This window comes from Balaenoptera ricei, chromosome 2, assembly GCF_028023285.1.
Source record: "Balaenoptera ricei isolate mBalRic1 chromosome 2, mBalRic1.hap2, whole genome shotgun sequence".
Taxonomy (NCBI): domain Eukaryota; kingdom Metazoa; phylum Chordata; class Mammalia; order Artiodactyla; family Balaenopteridae; genus Balaenoptera; species Balaenoptera ricei.
In genome coordinates, this window is record NC_082640.1 from 77,134,367 (window position 1) to 77,149,101 (window position 14,735).

Below are 14,735 nucleotides of genomic sequence, written 5' to 3' on the forward strand. Positions count from 1 at the left end.
AGGATAAATAAAATGTTTCTACCCTGAACCCTTCAAACACTAATTTAGGATTGAGTTAAACTAGGAAAGAGTGCCACCTACTGAATCAAAATTATTTAAACACCTCAACATTAAGTTCATTTTCAGAACATCTAAAGTTCTAGCATCAAAGATGTACATTTTAGAGAATCTTCATACAGAAAATACCCTCTGAAAAATTATTCAACTAAATATTTCCTTCTAGTAGAAGAATAGCAGACTGGTCATGTGTGTTTATCATGCCCGACATCCACCCGACAAACGACAAAGGAATCAAAATGGTACAAACCCAAAACAACAAGAGAGTGGGAGCAGGTCGTAAGCAAGCAAGTTATTCCACCAAATATGTGGAAGACAGAAACCAGATAGAGAACAGGTGACTGCTGAGGCAGAGTGAAGAAGAAGTTACACCATGAAATACTACCAGAGGGGCTGTACCAATTAGGAAGCTGATACGCTTTGCAGAATACACCAGAGGCTAAAGACTCAGGCCAAAGACAAGGAAGGCTAAGGAAAAATATTTAGAAAATTTAGAAAAGAAACAGATTAATTGTAAGTCTGTATGTGTCATGGTCAAACCTCTCCACGCCTCTCTTCACCACATAAAGAATGTATAGCATCTAGGATTTGAAGTTCTAGGATAAAAACAAGGGCAGGGAGTTCTGGGGAAAAAAAGAAGAAGAAGGAGAAGAAAACAAAACAAACAGATTGAACTAGTAGAGGAGATCTAGAACAGCTGGTGTGACAGCCCACACTAAATACTTCAATTGGAATACTAATAGGTCCCACCTGCCAACACCTGCCTGGCAGTAGACATCATCCTTTTACACATTTAGTTCTTATACTACATAATTTTAAAACATTTAGTTTTTATACTACATAATTTTAAAATATTTATTGAAAACCAAGATATGCCAGGTATTTGAGGAAAACTTGTAACGTGAAAGGGACCAACCTAACATTAAAAGAAACTGCAGAGAGTAGAGATAATTTAACATAGGGAAGGGGAAAATATTTTAAGCCCACTAATATCCTCAGAAATTTTAAAAAAGTGACACTGCATCCTTATAACAGAAAAAGGCTACTATGAAAAAAGCAAGAAAGAATGCTTGGAAATTAAAATGATGATTTCTGAAATTAAACTTCAATAGAAAGTTTGAAAGACAAGAGCAAGAAAATCTTCCAGGATGTAAGACAAAAAAGGAAAGGAATATGAGAGAAAAGGTAAGAGTTATAGAGGACCAACCCTAGAGGTAAAATATCCAGTAGAAGTTCCAGAAAGGGAGAACAAAGAATATGGAGAGAAGAAATTATGAAAGAAGTAATAAGAAATTTCCCAAACTGAAGAAGATTTCTGAAGTTCTAAAATTGTTTATTCATTCATCTCTTGAGGGACACTCAGGCTGTTTCTACCTTTTGGCTACTGTGAATAACGCTGTTATGAGCATTCATGTACAAGTCTCTGTCTGAGTCCCTGTTTTCAATTCTTTTTGGTGTGTATGATTTCTGTGAGTGGAAATGCTGGGTCACACCGTCACACTTAGCTTTTTGAGGAACCATTTTCCTCAAACTATTTTCCATAGTGGATGAACAATTTTATATTCCTATTAGCAAAATATGAGAGTTCCAATATCTCCATATCCTGGCCAACACTTGTTATTGTCTGTCTTTTTTATTATAGTCATCCTAGTGGGTGTAAAGTGGCATCTCATTGTGGTCACACTGTTTTACTCTCTTAGTGATTACTTTAGAAACTCCTTAACGAAACCATCTTTACTTAATAAAACCTAATACTGTGGGACTTCCCTGGTGGTGCAGTGGTTAAGAATACACCTGCCAATGCAGGGGACATGGGTTCGATCCCTGGTCCAGGCAGATCCCACGTGCTGCAGAGCAACTAACCCCGCGAGCCACAACTACTGAGCCCGTGTGCCACAACTACTGAACCCACCGCAATGAGAAGCCCACACACCGCAATGAAGAGTAGCCCCCGCTCGCCACAACTAGAGAAAGCCCGCGTGCAGCAATGAAGACCCAACGCAGCCAAAAATAAATAAATAAATAAATAAATATTTTTAAAAACCTAATATTGTTACCTTTATTATCCTCCTGGGGAAGAATCTATAAACGGTGTAACAGCATTTACCACATACACCCCCCAACATGCACACACATCACTTTTGATACTTTTGTCATGTAGTATTGTAATTCTATATCATTTAAATGCCACACTGTTGTTTCTTCACACCCCCTACTTTCACAGTCAATGTGATTTAGATTTATTCTCATAATTATCATTTTCTTTGGTCTCTATCAATTTCTGCATCTGATCTTTCATGCAAGATGATTTTCTTTCTGCATGATGAACCACTTACAGAACATTCTTTAAAGCTTATCTCCTGTTGGCAGTATCTCTTATTTTTCTCAAAAATGTATTAATTTTACCCTCTTTATTGAAGTATATCTAGAGGGGTATTTTTTTACAGCACCTTAGAGGTAACATTTCACTGCCTTCTGAAGCTCTTGTCATTGAGATGTCAGTGTTGGGTTTAACTGTAGCTTCTTCGAAGTTAATGTCTTTCTTTCTTTTTTTTTTTTTTTAGCTGTTTTAAGATTTTTATCTCTGTCTTTTTTTTTGTTTTTTTTCCTTTGGCTGCGTTGGGTTTTTGTTGCTGCGCACAGGCTTTCTCTAGTTTCGGTGAGCAGGGGCTACTCTTCGTTGCGGTGCACGGGCTTTCTCTAGTTGTGGTGGCTTCTCTTGTAGCAGAGCACGGGCTCTAGGCGTGTGGGTTTTAGTAGCTGGAGCACGCAGGCTCAGTAGTTGTGGTACATGGGTTTAGTGGCTCCGTGGCATGTGGGATCTTCCCGAACCGGGGATCAAACCCGTGTCCCCTGCATTGGCAGGTGGATTCTTAACCACTACACCACCAGGGAAGTCCTTTATCTCGTCTCGATTTGCTGAAGTTTTATTTTTATGTGTTTAGTTAAGGATTTATTTTATTGGGCTTTGTAGGGATTCTTGAATCAGATTATTAACGATCATCTCTTCAAAATATTGCCTCAGATCCATTCTTTCTCTTTTTCTTCTGGGACTTCAGTTGAACATGTTAGGTCTCCTCACTGTATCTGATATCTCTCTCTCCCTTTATACTGTATTACCTATTTTTTAATTTCTCCTTGCTTCATTCTGCATAGTTTCTTCTGAAATTTATTTGAGTCACCTAATTTGCTCTTCATTTGTGACTAACCCACTAATCAAAAATTTTAAAATTTGGTATTAAACTTTCACTTCTGGATTTCATTCTCCCCCCCTACATCTGTTATGTCACTTTTTTATAGTTTACAGTTCCCTGCTAAAATTTTCAAGTTTGATTTTATCCCGTGAATGCAATAATCATAGTTTTGTTTTATTTTGTTTTTTTAAGATTAGTTTAGTTTTGCTTTGTTTTTATCTGCGCCTCATAATTCCAATTTCCAGAGTCCCTGTAAATCTTTTTCTGCTATTTGTTTTTCCTGCTGGTTCTAATTCATGGCAGCTTTTGTCTCTTTGTGTGCCTCTTTATCTTTAATTATTTTCAGAATCCTGTGCTTGAAATTTTGTTATAGACATCATCCTAGATCTGTTCCCGTACAAAGGGGTTTTGTATGTATCTGCCAGATGCTCAAGGTGGTCAGCAGTGCCAGACCAAGGTGTGGTTTGCTGCATCACCACGTGATGTGAAGGGAGACAGCAATCCGTATCCTTTCCCCCAGAGAACAGACTGTCATGGCCCTAGCACAAAGTTGGTGAACTCCATCTACCAGTCCTCATTCCTTCAGCCCAGCAAGGCTTCCATAAGTGCAGCTTAGTCTTTCATTTGCCTTCTTAGGATTGGTGTACATACCTAGGACCAAAGTGCTCCTGAAACTAATGTAACGTTATGTGTCAATTATACCTCAATTTTTTTTAACATCTTTATTGGAGTATAATTGCTTTACAATGGTGTGTTAGTTTCTGCTTTATAGCAAAGTGAATCAGCTATACATATACATATATCCCCATATCTCCTCCCTCTTCCGTCTCCCTCCCACCCTCCCTATCCCACCCCTCTAGGTGGTCACAAAGCACCCAGCTGATCTCCCTGTGCTATGCGGCTGCTTCCCACTAGCTATCTATTTTACATTTGGTAGTATATATAAGTCCATGAAAATCTCTCACTTCGTCCCAGCTTACCCTTCCCCCTCCCCGTGTCCTCAAGTCTGTTCTCTACGTCTGCATCTTTATTCCTGTCCTGCCCCTAGATTCTAAAAAAAAAAGTGCTCCTAAATGGCTTATGTCTTTGGACCCCTAACTTCTCCCATATCATGCCTTGTAATTCTTCGCTATAATATTAAATGTTTCATGATTTTTTTTTAAATTTACTTTATTTGGTTGTGCTGGGTCTTAGTTGCAGCAGGTGGGCTCCTTAGTTGCGGCTCTTGGACTCTTAGTTGTGGCATGCATGTTGGATCTAGTTCCCTGACCAGGGATCGAACCCAGGCCCCCTGCATTGGGAGCTCAGAGTCTTAAACACTGTGCCACGAGGGAAGTCCCCTTTTTAATGATTTTTTTTAAGAAGACTTTATAGCTTATCTATCTTTTTAAGTTACATTCAGTGGGAAGGTAGGTAAAAATTATTTAGTTTACCATAATTTAAAGCCAAGTAACCTGCCTTCAAGTTTTAGTCTTTGGGGTTTCCGTTTAGTTCTCACTGTATGTCACTCTCTCCCTAAGTAATTTTATACGCTACTTCATGTATAAGCTGATATTTCAAAATTTTATATCTTTGCTCACATATTTCTTCTGAGCATCAGATATATATGTTCAACTGCCTATTCTACATCTCCACTTGAGTGTCCCACAGGAACACCCAAACCCAACATACATAGAATTGGATCTGCATCTATATGTCAGTGATTCCAGTCCATATAAATAACATATGTATTCCAGTAATATGTATATTATTTCATTCAATTTCTAAATCTTCCAGCTAGGCATTATCACCAAAGTTTCAGTTTATATTTCCATGATCCCTAGTGAGATTGAATACTTTTCATTTGCTGTCATGCCAGATTTACGGAAAGAGAATCAGAGAGTATAAGTAATTTTCCAAAATCTCTAACTCTACTGTGACCTTCTAAAGTCTAAGTCCTTTGTTTTACTCACTTTTGTATGAATGTTTGTTGAATAATTCAATTAAGAGTCATAAAGGGTCTTAAGGATCATCTAGTTGAGTCATCCTATTTTCCACTAGAGAAAAATAAACCCTAGAGAGATCAAGTAGCTTTCCAATATCCCATATCAATTTAGTTACTAGCAATAATCAATTCTGGTTTTTTCATCTAAGAGTTACTATTGCCTTGAACTGATCATTAAGTGAAGTCAGCTTTATTCACATTTTAAATGAGACAATTATAGCTGAGACAGTTTAAATTACTTGTCCATGGCCAATATGAAGTGTGAAGGAGTACACAGAGACAAAATGTTTCACGTTAAAAATATTTTTGTTGTTGGAGGAAGCATATTTTCCACTGCTTCACCTTTGGTTTATGCAACAAAACCTGTCTTAACAATGAGATAATGAACTTAGAAATGCAATCTAAAATTTTGAAACTATGACTTTTAAAATGTGAAATACTCACTAATACCTTGCTATAAGTGCTACTTTAAATGAACCATATTTTATTATATTTACTTACGTGTTTAAACATTCCCAATCCTATTCTCTAAAAGTATTTTCAAGAGCTTACATGAACACAAGTAATATCAGGGTAGAAACCTAAATAGAATGAGACTTTAGATAAACAATGAAAAGTAAATGAGGATAGGAAAATTTAGCCAGAGGTAATTATGCAGAAATACATACTGTAGAATCCTGGACAAATTCTAGATAAGAGCCACAAACCTAGCTTTAGATTCCTTTCAGCCAAAGGCAAAAGGAAAATGCAGTCAGTTACAAGATTCACAAGTATCAATAAGGTAATATGTCTCAGAAGAAGCAGAAATTTTCCTTACATTGAGACCTGAAAGAAATATTATTAAAGGGACACAGTGTGACAGTAAACAGCATTCTTAGTAACATGCCTGTAATGATTGTCATGGTGAGTTTCATGAAGAGAAAGAAGCCGAGGAGACCTATACCACAGTGAGATCCTCCCATAGCTCTTTAAGAAATTATTATAATAAGTCTTAAAATTAGATAGTGTGAGTCCCCAAATTTGTTCCCTTTTTGAAAATAGTTTTGCTCTTCAAGGTCCTTTATATTTCCATATAAATTTGAGAATCAGTTTTCCAATTTCTACCGAAAGTGTATGGGATTTTAGTTGGAACTGGGTTGAATCTATAGATCAGTTTGGATGTAAAGGACCTTATTATTATAAGGTAACAATAATCAAGACAACGTGGCAATCCTGTAAGGATAGATACACAGCTCAATGGAACACAAAGAGAGTTCAGTAATAGTTCAAAACATATATGTTCAGTTGATTTTCCATAATGATGCCAAGGTAATTCAATGGGGTAATTCACGTAATAAAATGAACTTTGATTGTTATCTCACACCATATACAAAAATTAACTCAAAATGGATCAGAAGTTTAAGAGTTAAAACTATAGTACTTTCATAAGAAAACATCAGGTAAAATCTTTGTGTCCTTCGGTTAGGCAACTATTTTTTAGATAAGATGTAAAAGCATTAATCATGAAAATAATGACAGACTGTACTTCCTAAAAGTTTAAATGTCCTGTTCTTTGAAAATACTCCTAATAAAACTATGGTAGAAGCTAGAGAACAAGAGAAAATATCTGAAAGTCATATATCTAAGAGAGGACTTAGGGACTTACCTGCTGGCACAGTGGTTAAGAATCTGCCTGCCAATGCAGGGGACATGGGTTCAACCCCTGGTCTGGGAAGATTTCACATGTTGCGGAGCAGCTAAGCCCATGAGCCACAACTACTGAGCCCGCACGCCTAGCGCCCGTGCTCTGCAACAAGAGAAGCCACTGAAATGAGAAGCCTGGGCACCGCAACAAAGAGTAGCCCCCGCTCGCCACAACTAGAGAAAGCCCATGCACAGCAACGAAGACCCAACGCAGCCTAAATAAATAAATAAATGAATAAATGAATGAATGAATGAATGAATAAATAAATAAATAAATAAATAAAAGAAGACTTATATGGGACTTCCCTGGTAGTCCAGTGGTAAAGAATTCACCTTGCAATGCAGGACTCTGGTTCGATCCCTTGTCTGGGAACTAAGATCCCACGTGCTGCGGGGCAACTAAGCCCACGTGCTGCAGCTAGAGAGCCTGCATGCCTCAAACTACAGAGCCCAAGTGTCGCAACTAGAGAGAAGCCCATGCGCTGCGATGAAGAGCCTGCGTGCCACAACGAATGATCTCCCATGCCACAACAAAGATACCGTGTGCTGCAAACAAGACCCGACACAGCCAAAAATAAATAAATAAAAATATTTTTAAAAAAAGAGGACTTATATGCATACTATTAAAAAAAAACTTTAAACCATAATAAAAAATAAGACAATGAACCCAATTTTTATTAATTTTATTTATTATTTATTTATTTATTTTTATATTTGTTTGGCTGCTCCACACGCAGGATCTTAGTTCCCCAGCCGGGGATCAAACCCAAGCCCCTTGCATTGGAAACACGGAGTCTTAACTACTGGACCGCCAGGGAAGTCCCAATGAACCCAATTTTTAAAATGAGCAAAAGATTTGAACAGACACTTCACCATATATACAGATGGCAAATAAGTACATGAAAATATATGCAAAATTATTAGGCATTAGAGAAATGTAAATTAAAATGACAATAAAATGACACTACGTATCTACTAGAATGGTTAAAATTTAAAAAGACTGAGCATACTAAGTGCGTATAAGAATTTAGAGCGGGCTTCCCTGGTGGCGCAGTGGTTGAGAATCTGCCTGCCAATGCAGGGGACACGGGTTCGAGCCCTGGTCTGGGAAGATCTTACATGCCGCGGAGCAACTGGGCCCGTGAGCCACAATTACTGAGCCTGCGCGTCTGGAGCCTGTGCTCCGCAAGAAGAGAGGCCGCGATAGTGAGAGACCCGCGCACCGCGATGAAGAGTGGCCCCCGCTTGCCACAACTAGAGAAAGCCCTCACACAGAAACGAAGACCCAACACAGCCATAAATAAATAAATTAAAAAAAAAAAAAAAAAAGAATTTAGAGCAACTGAAACCCTCAGATATTGCTGGTGGGGATGGAAAATGGCATATCTGGAAAACAGTTTGGTGGTTTCTCCGGAAGTTAAATATACAAAAACCATGTTACCTATTTCTAGGTACCTACTCAAGAAAAATGAAAACATATGTCTACACAAATACCTGTGTGTGAATGTTTATAGCAGCAGCTTTATTCATAATATTCAAAACAACTCAAATGCCTATTAATTGGTGCATGGATAAACAAATTATGGTACAACCACATAATGGAATCCTGCTCAGCCATTAAACAGAAGGAAGTAATAATAATACATGCAAGAACATAGATGGAGCTCAACAGCATTAAGCTATGTAAAATAAGCCAAAACTAAAAGGTTTCATAGTATATGAGTCCATTTATATGACAAGTTGGAAAAGGCAAACCAATGTGACAGAAGTTAGGTCAGTGGTTGCCAGCAACTGGGAATTCCCCAACACTCGCTTCCAGGACTAGTATGATTTCATCTCATATTTAAATATCTAATCCAGGGACTTCCCTGGTGGCGCAGTGGTTAAGAACCCACCTGCCAGTGCAGGGGACATGGGTTCGATCCCTGGTCCGGGAAGATCCCACATGCCTCAGAGCAACTAAGCCCGTGTACCACAACTACTGAGCCTGCGCTCTAGAGCCTGTGAGCCACAACTACAGAGCCCACACGCCTAGAGCCAGTGCTCCGCAACAAGAGAAACCACTGCAATGAGAAGCCCGCACACTGCAATGAAGAGTAGTCCCCACTTGCCACAACTAGAGAAAGCCTATTCACAGCAACGAAGACCCAACGCAGCCAAAAATAAATAAATAAATAAATTTATATAAAAAATAATCCATTTGAAATTCATCCTGGTGTTAGAAATGGATTCACTTTGGTTATTAAAACCCCCCAATTTTGATGAGACATCACTACATACCTATTAAAACAGCTTTTTAAAAAAAATGTATTTATTTTATTTATTTATTATTTTTGGCTGCATTGGGTCTTCATTGCTGTGCATGGGCTTTCTCTAGTTGCGGCGAGCGGGGCTACTCTTCGTTGCGGTGAGCGGGCTTCTCACTGTGGTGGCTTCTCTTGTTGCGGAGCACGGGCTCTAGGCACGCGGGCTTCAGTAGTTGAGGTACAGGGGCTCTGTAGTTGTGGCTCCCAGGCTCTAGAGCGCAGGCTCAGTAGTTGTGACGCATGGGCTTAGTTGCTCCACGGCATGTGGGATCTTCCCGGACCAGGGCTCGAACCTGTGTCCCCTGCGTTGGCAGGCGGATTCTTAACCACTGTGCCACCAGGGAAGCCCAAAACAGCTAACATTTTTTAAGTGACAATACCAAATACTGGCAAGAATGTGGAAGAGCTGGCTGTCTCATAAATTGCTAGTGGTAATATAAAATCGTACAGCCACACTGGAAAAGTGTGACAGTTTACTAAAAAATGAAACATACTTACCACATACCTTTTTCTCCTCTAGTTTTAGATGCTCTTTTCAAATTAGGGATATTAACTTTTCATTTTTGACACAGCATTCACACTGCTGGGCATCTGTCCCAGGAAAATGACTGGAGTCTACACACAAATCTTTGCATAAGTGTAGAAAGCAGCTTATTTGTAATAGTTAAAGGCCAAAAGGTTTTTTTTCAATAAGTGAGTGAGTAAACAAACTGTGGTACCTCCATACAATGGAATACTAAATAAAATAAATCTAAATAATATAAAAGAATAAAAAGGAACAAACTATTGATATATGCAACATCTTAGATCCCAAGGGACTTATGCTGTGTAGAAAAAAAAGACCACTTCAATGATTCTATTTCAGTAACATTCTTCAAATAAATTATAGAAATGAAGAATAGATAAGTGGTTGCCAGGGATTAGGTTTGATCGGGGTGTGGGAGAGGAGTGGGTGTGCTACTAAAGTAGCAGCACTAGGGAGATGTTTGTGGTAATAGAATAGTTCTGTATCTTGATTGTAGTGGTGGTTACATGAACCTGTGTATGACAAAATGGCATAGAATTATACACATGCATTGTACCAATATCAATTTCCTGATTCTGATATTGTGGTATAGTTACATAAGATGTAACCATCTGGAGAAACTGGATGAAGTGTATTTGGGAACTCTGTACTATTTTTGTAACTCTCTTAACTGTATCTTCTGTTTTTTAAAATAAATAAATAAATAAATTTATTTATTTATGGTTGTGTTGGGTCTTCGTTGCTGCACGCAGGCTTTCTCTAGTGTGGCGAGGGGGGTCGTTGCAGTGTGCGGGCTTCTTATTGCAGTGAGTTCTCTTGTTTCAGAGCACGGGCTCTAAGTGCGTGGGCTTCAGTAGTTATCGCATGCAGGCTCAGTAGTTGTGGTTCCTGGGCTGTAGAGCATAGGATCAGTAGTTGTGGCACATGGGCTTATTTGCCCTGTGGCATGTGGGATCTTCCCGGACCAGGGCTCGAACCTGTGTCCCCTGAATTGGCAGGTGGATTCTTAACCACTGTGTCACCAGGGAAGTCCCAATTGTATCTTTTGATGAGTAAAATTCTTAATTTTAATGTAGTCAAATATATCAATATTTTCCTTTGCAGTTGGTGCTTTTTGTGTCATTATAAATAATTTTTTTCCTAATCCAAGGTCATAATAATATTCTCCTAATATTATCTTTGAGGAGAAACAAATCTGAGGGCTAACCCTCATATCAAGCCTGCCTGTTTGAGCAGGGACATCAGTCTTCTTCTGCATGTGGACTTGGATTTACACCACTGGCTCCAGTGGTTCCCAGGTGTTTGGACTTGGATTGGAATTATGTCACTGGCTTTCCTGGGTGTAAAATCAGGAAATCTTCTTGATCTATAGATTTAAGAAGTTCAGCAAAGCCCAAGTAGGATATATTTTTTAAAAAAAGACATGAAGATGCATGTCCAGATTGTAGATAGCAGATCTTGAGACTTCTCAGCCTCCATAACGATATGAGCCAAGTCTATATATATATATATATATATGTCTATGTCTATGTCTATGTCTATGTCTATGTCTATCTCTATCTCTGTCTCTCTATATATCCTATTGGTTCTATTTCTCTGGAGAACCCTGACAAACATCCAAATCTCGGAGTAATTATATTAAATGTTAATGCATTAAATATTTCAGGTAAAAGAGATGATTGTCAGCCTCGATTAAAACAAAAACAAAAACAAAAACAATCATATGCTAGTTAGAAAAGCACATTTCAGGAACACACAAAAAAGGCTGAAGGCAAAACTTTGTAAACACTCGTCAAGAAAGCTGGTATAGTATTAAAGGGAGAAAAACCCACTAAAGATGAAAGGCTCATTTAATAATGACGAAGATATAACAACTGAACTTTTGTATGCACCTAATAACAAAGCCTTAAAATATATAAATTAACATTTGACAGTTCTACAAAGAAAATCAACAAATCCACATTCTTGGTGGGAAATTTTTAACCCACCTCTCTTGGTAAATAATATAACAAGCAGAAAGAAAATCAGTAAGTACGTAGAAGATTTGAACTATGTATTTGGTCAAGCATTTTGTTATCTTCAGAGGGAGCACATATCTAATTTACTTCCTCTGTCATTACCAGAAGCTATACACTTTTCCATTAGGAGAAGGATACAATCATGGAACTATTGCCAACAGTAAATATGGAGGTCAAGCAAGGGTATTTCAAGATATAAAAGATTTCAAAGCCTACCTGAAAGTAAGAGTAAGGAACAAAGATGTTGGGCACAAAGATGGTAAGAAGAGACTAAGGTGTCTCCAGAAAAATGGAGTGAATGGTATAAATTGGGACCTAGCTTTAGGACAAAGGAAGAAAGTTCTTTTGGGGAATGCAAATAAACTTTGATGGAAAACAAGATGTTACATTTTTAAAAATGCAGTAGGTTTGGAATCCTCCTGGATCTTCCATTTACTAACTCTATGACCTTGGACTACTTATTGACATTTTTGAACCTCAGGTTTCTCTTTCATAAAATAAGGATCATTCTATCTATCCCTATAAGGGTTAAATTTTTCTATTATAGGCTCTCAGAGCACTGTGTATTTATCCTTCATTCCCCTAGCTACATTTGCAATTTTACATGTGTTTTTAAAATTGATTGTGTCTTAGTTTGCCTCATAAGTGCAGGCCAGTCTGTTTTCCTTCAGGTAATCAGTATTTACTGAGTGTCTACACTGTGTTAGGAGCCCACAAAATGAACAATATAGATGAGGTAATCATTTTCTTCCTAGAGCTTGGCATGCCTGGCAGGTAGTAAATATTCAATAGATATTTGTTTAATGATGAGCTTTTATAAAAAACAAATTAACATAATGAATTCCATGTCTGAGGGAGCGACTGCAGAGGCTTGGGACCAACCGTCGTGAATAGGAAGTTTCCTCAGCCGGTTGAGCGCTGAGCGGGGAGATTCGAGGATGTTTCTGGGGAGAAATCCCAACACAAACTCAGAGGAAAGGGAGATCCTTTGAGTGGGATGTGAATACACTAAATACTCAATATTGGGACCTTCCAGGAAAATGAGCTGGGGACCCGCTTTCCGAGTCATGTTGGAACCAGAACCCCAAGGTCCTGGTGCCCCGGCCTGGTGTCAGGCCTGAGCCTCTGAAGTGGGAGAGCTGAGTTTAGGACATTGCACCACCAGAGACCTCCCAGCCCCACATAATATCAATCAGCAAGAGCTCTCCCAGAGATAGCCATCTCAACGCTAAGACCCATCTCGACCCAACGCCCAGCAAGCTCCAGTGCTGGACACCCCACGGCAAATAACTAGCAAGACAGGAACAGAACCCCACCCATTAGCAGAGAGGCTGCCTAAAATCATGCTGAGTTCACAGACACCCCAAAACACACCACTGGAGGTGGGCCTGCCCACCAGAAAGACAAGATCCAGTCCCACCCACCAGAACACAGGCACCAGTCCCCTCCACCAGGAAGCCTACACAAGGCACTGAACCAACCTCACCCACTAGGGGCAGACAACAAAAACAATGGGAACTATGAACCTGCAGCCTGTGAAATGGAGACCCCAAACACAGTAAGTTAAACAAAATGAGAAGACACAGAAATATGCAGCAGATGAAGCAGCAAGGTAAAAACCCACCAGACCAAACAAATGAAGAGGAAATAGGCAATCTACCTGAAAAAGAATTCATAGTAATGATAGTAGAGATAATCCAAAATCTTGGAAATAGAATGGAGAAAATACAAGAAATGTTCAACAAGGACTTAGAAGAACTAAAGAGCAAACAAACAGTGATGAACAACACAATAAATGAAATTAAAAATTCTCTAGAAGGAAACAATAGCAGAATAACTGAGGCAGAAGAACAGATAAGTGACCTGGAAGATAAAATAATGGAAATAACTACCACAGAGCAGAATAAAGAAAAAACAGTGAAAAGAATAGAGGACAGTCTCAGAGACCTCTGGGACAACATTAAATGCACCAACATTAGAATTATAGGGGTCCCAGAAGAAGAATAGAAAAAGAAAGGGTCTCAGAAAATATTTAAAGAGATTATAGTTGAAAACCTCCCTAACATGGGAAAGGAAGTAGTCAGTCAAGTCCAGGAAGCACAGTGAGCCCCAAACAGGATAAATCCAAGGAGAAACACGCCAAGACACAAATTAATCAAACTATCAAAAATTAAATACAGAGAAAAAATATTAAAAGCAGCAAGGGAAAAGCAACAAATAACATACAAGAGAATCCCCATAAGGTTAACAGCTGATCTTTCAGCAGAAACTCTGCAAGCCAGAAGGGAGTGGCAGGACATATTTAAAGTGATGAAAGGGAAAAACCTACAACCAACATTACTCTACCCAACAAGGATCTCATTCAAATTTGACAGAGAAATTAAAACCTTTACAGACAAGCAAAAGCTAAGAGAATTCAGCACCACCACACCAGCTTTACAACAAACGCTAAAGGAACTTCTCTAGGCAGGAAACACAAGAGAAGGAAAAGACCTAAAATAACAAACCCAAAACAATTAAGAAAATGGTAATAGGAACATACATATCGATAATTACCCTAAATGTAAATGGACTAAATGCTCCAACCAAAAGACACAGGCTTGCTGAATGGATACAAAAACAAGACCCATATATATGCTGTCTACAAGAGACCCAATTCAGACCTAGGGACACATACAGACTGAAAGTGAGGGGATGGAAAAAGATATTCCATGCAAATGGCAATCAAAAGAAATCTGGAGTAGCAATTCTCATATCAAACAAAACAGACATTAAAATAAAGACTATTACAAGAGACAAAGAAAGACACTACATAATGATCAAGGGATCAATCCAAGAAGAAGATAGAACAATTGTAAATATTTATGCACCCACCATAGGAGCACCTCAATACATAAGGCAAATGCTAACAGCCATAAAAGGGGAAATAGACAGTAACACAGTAATTGTAGGGGACTTTAACACCCC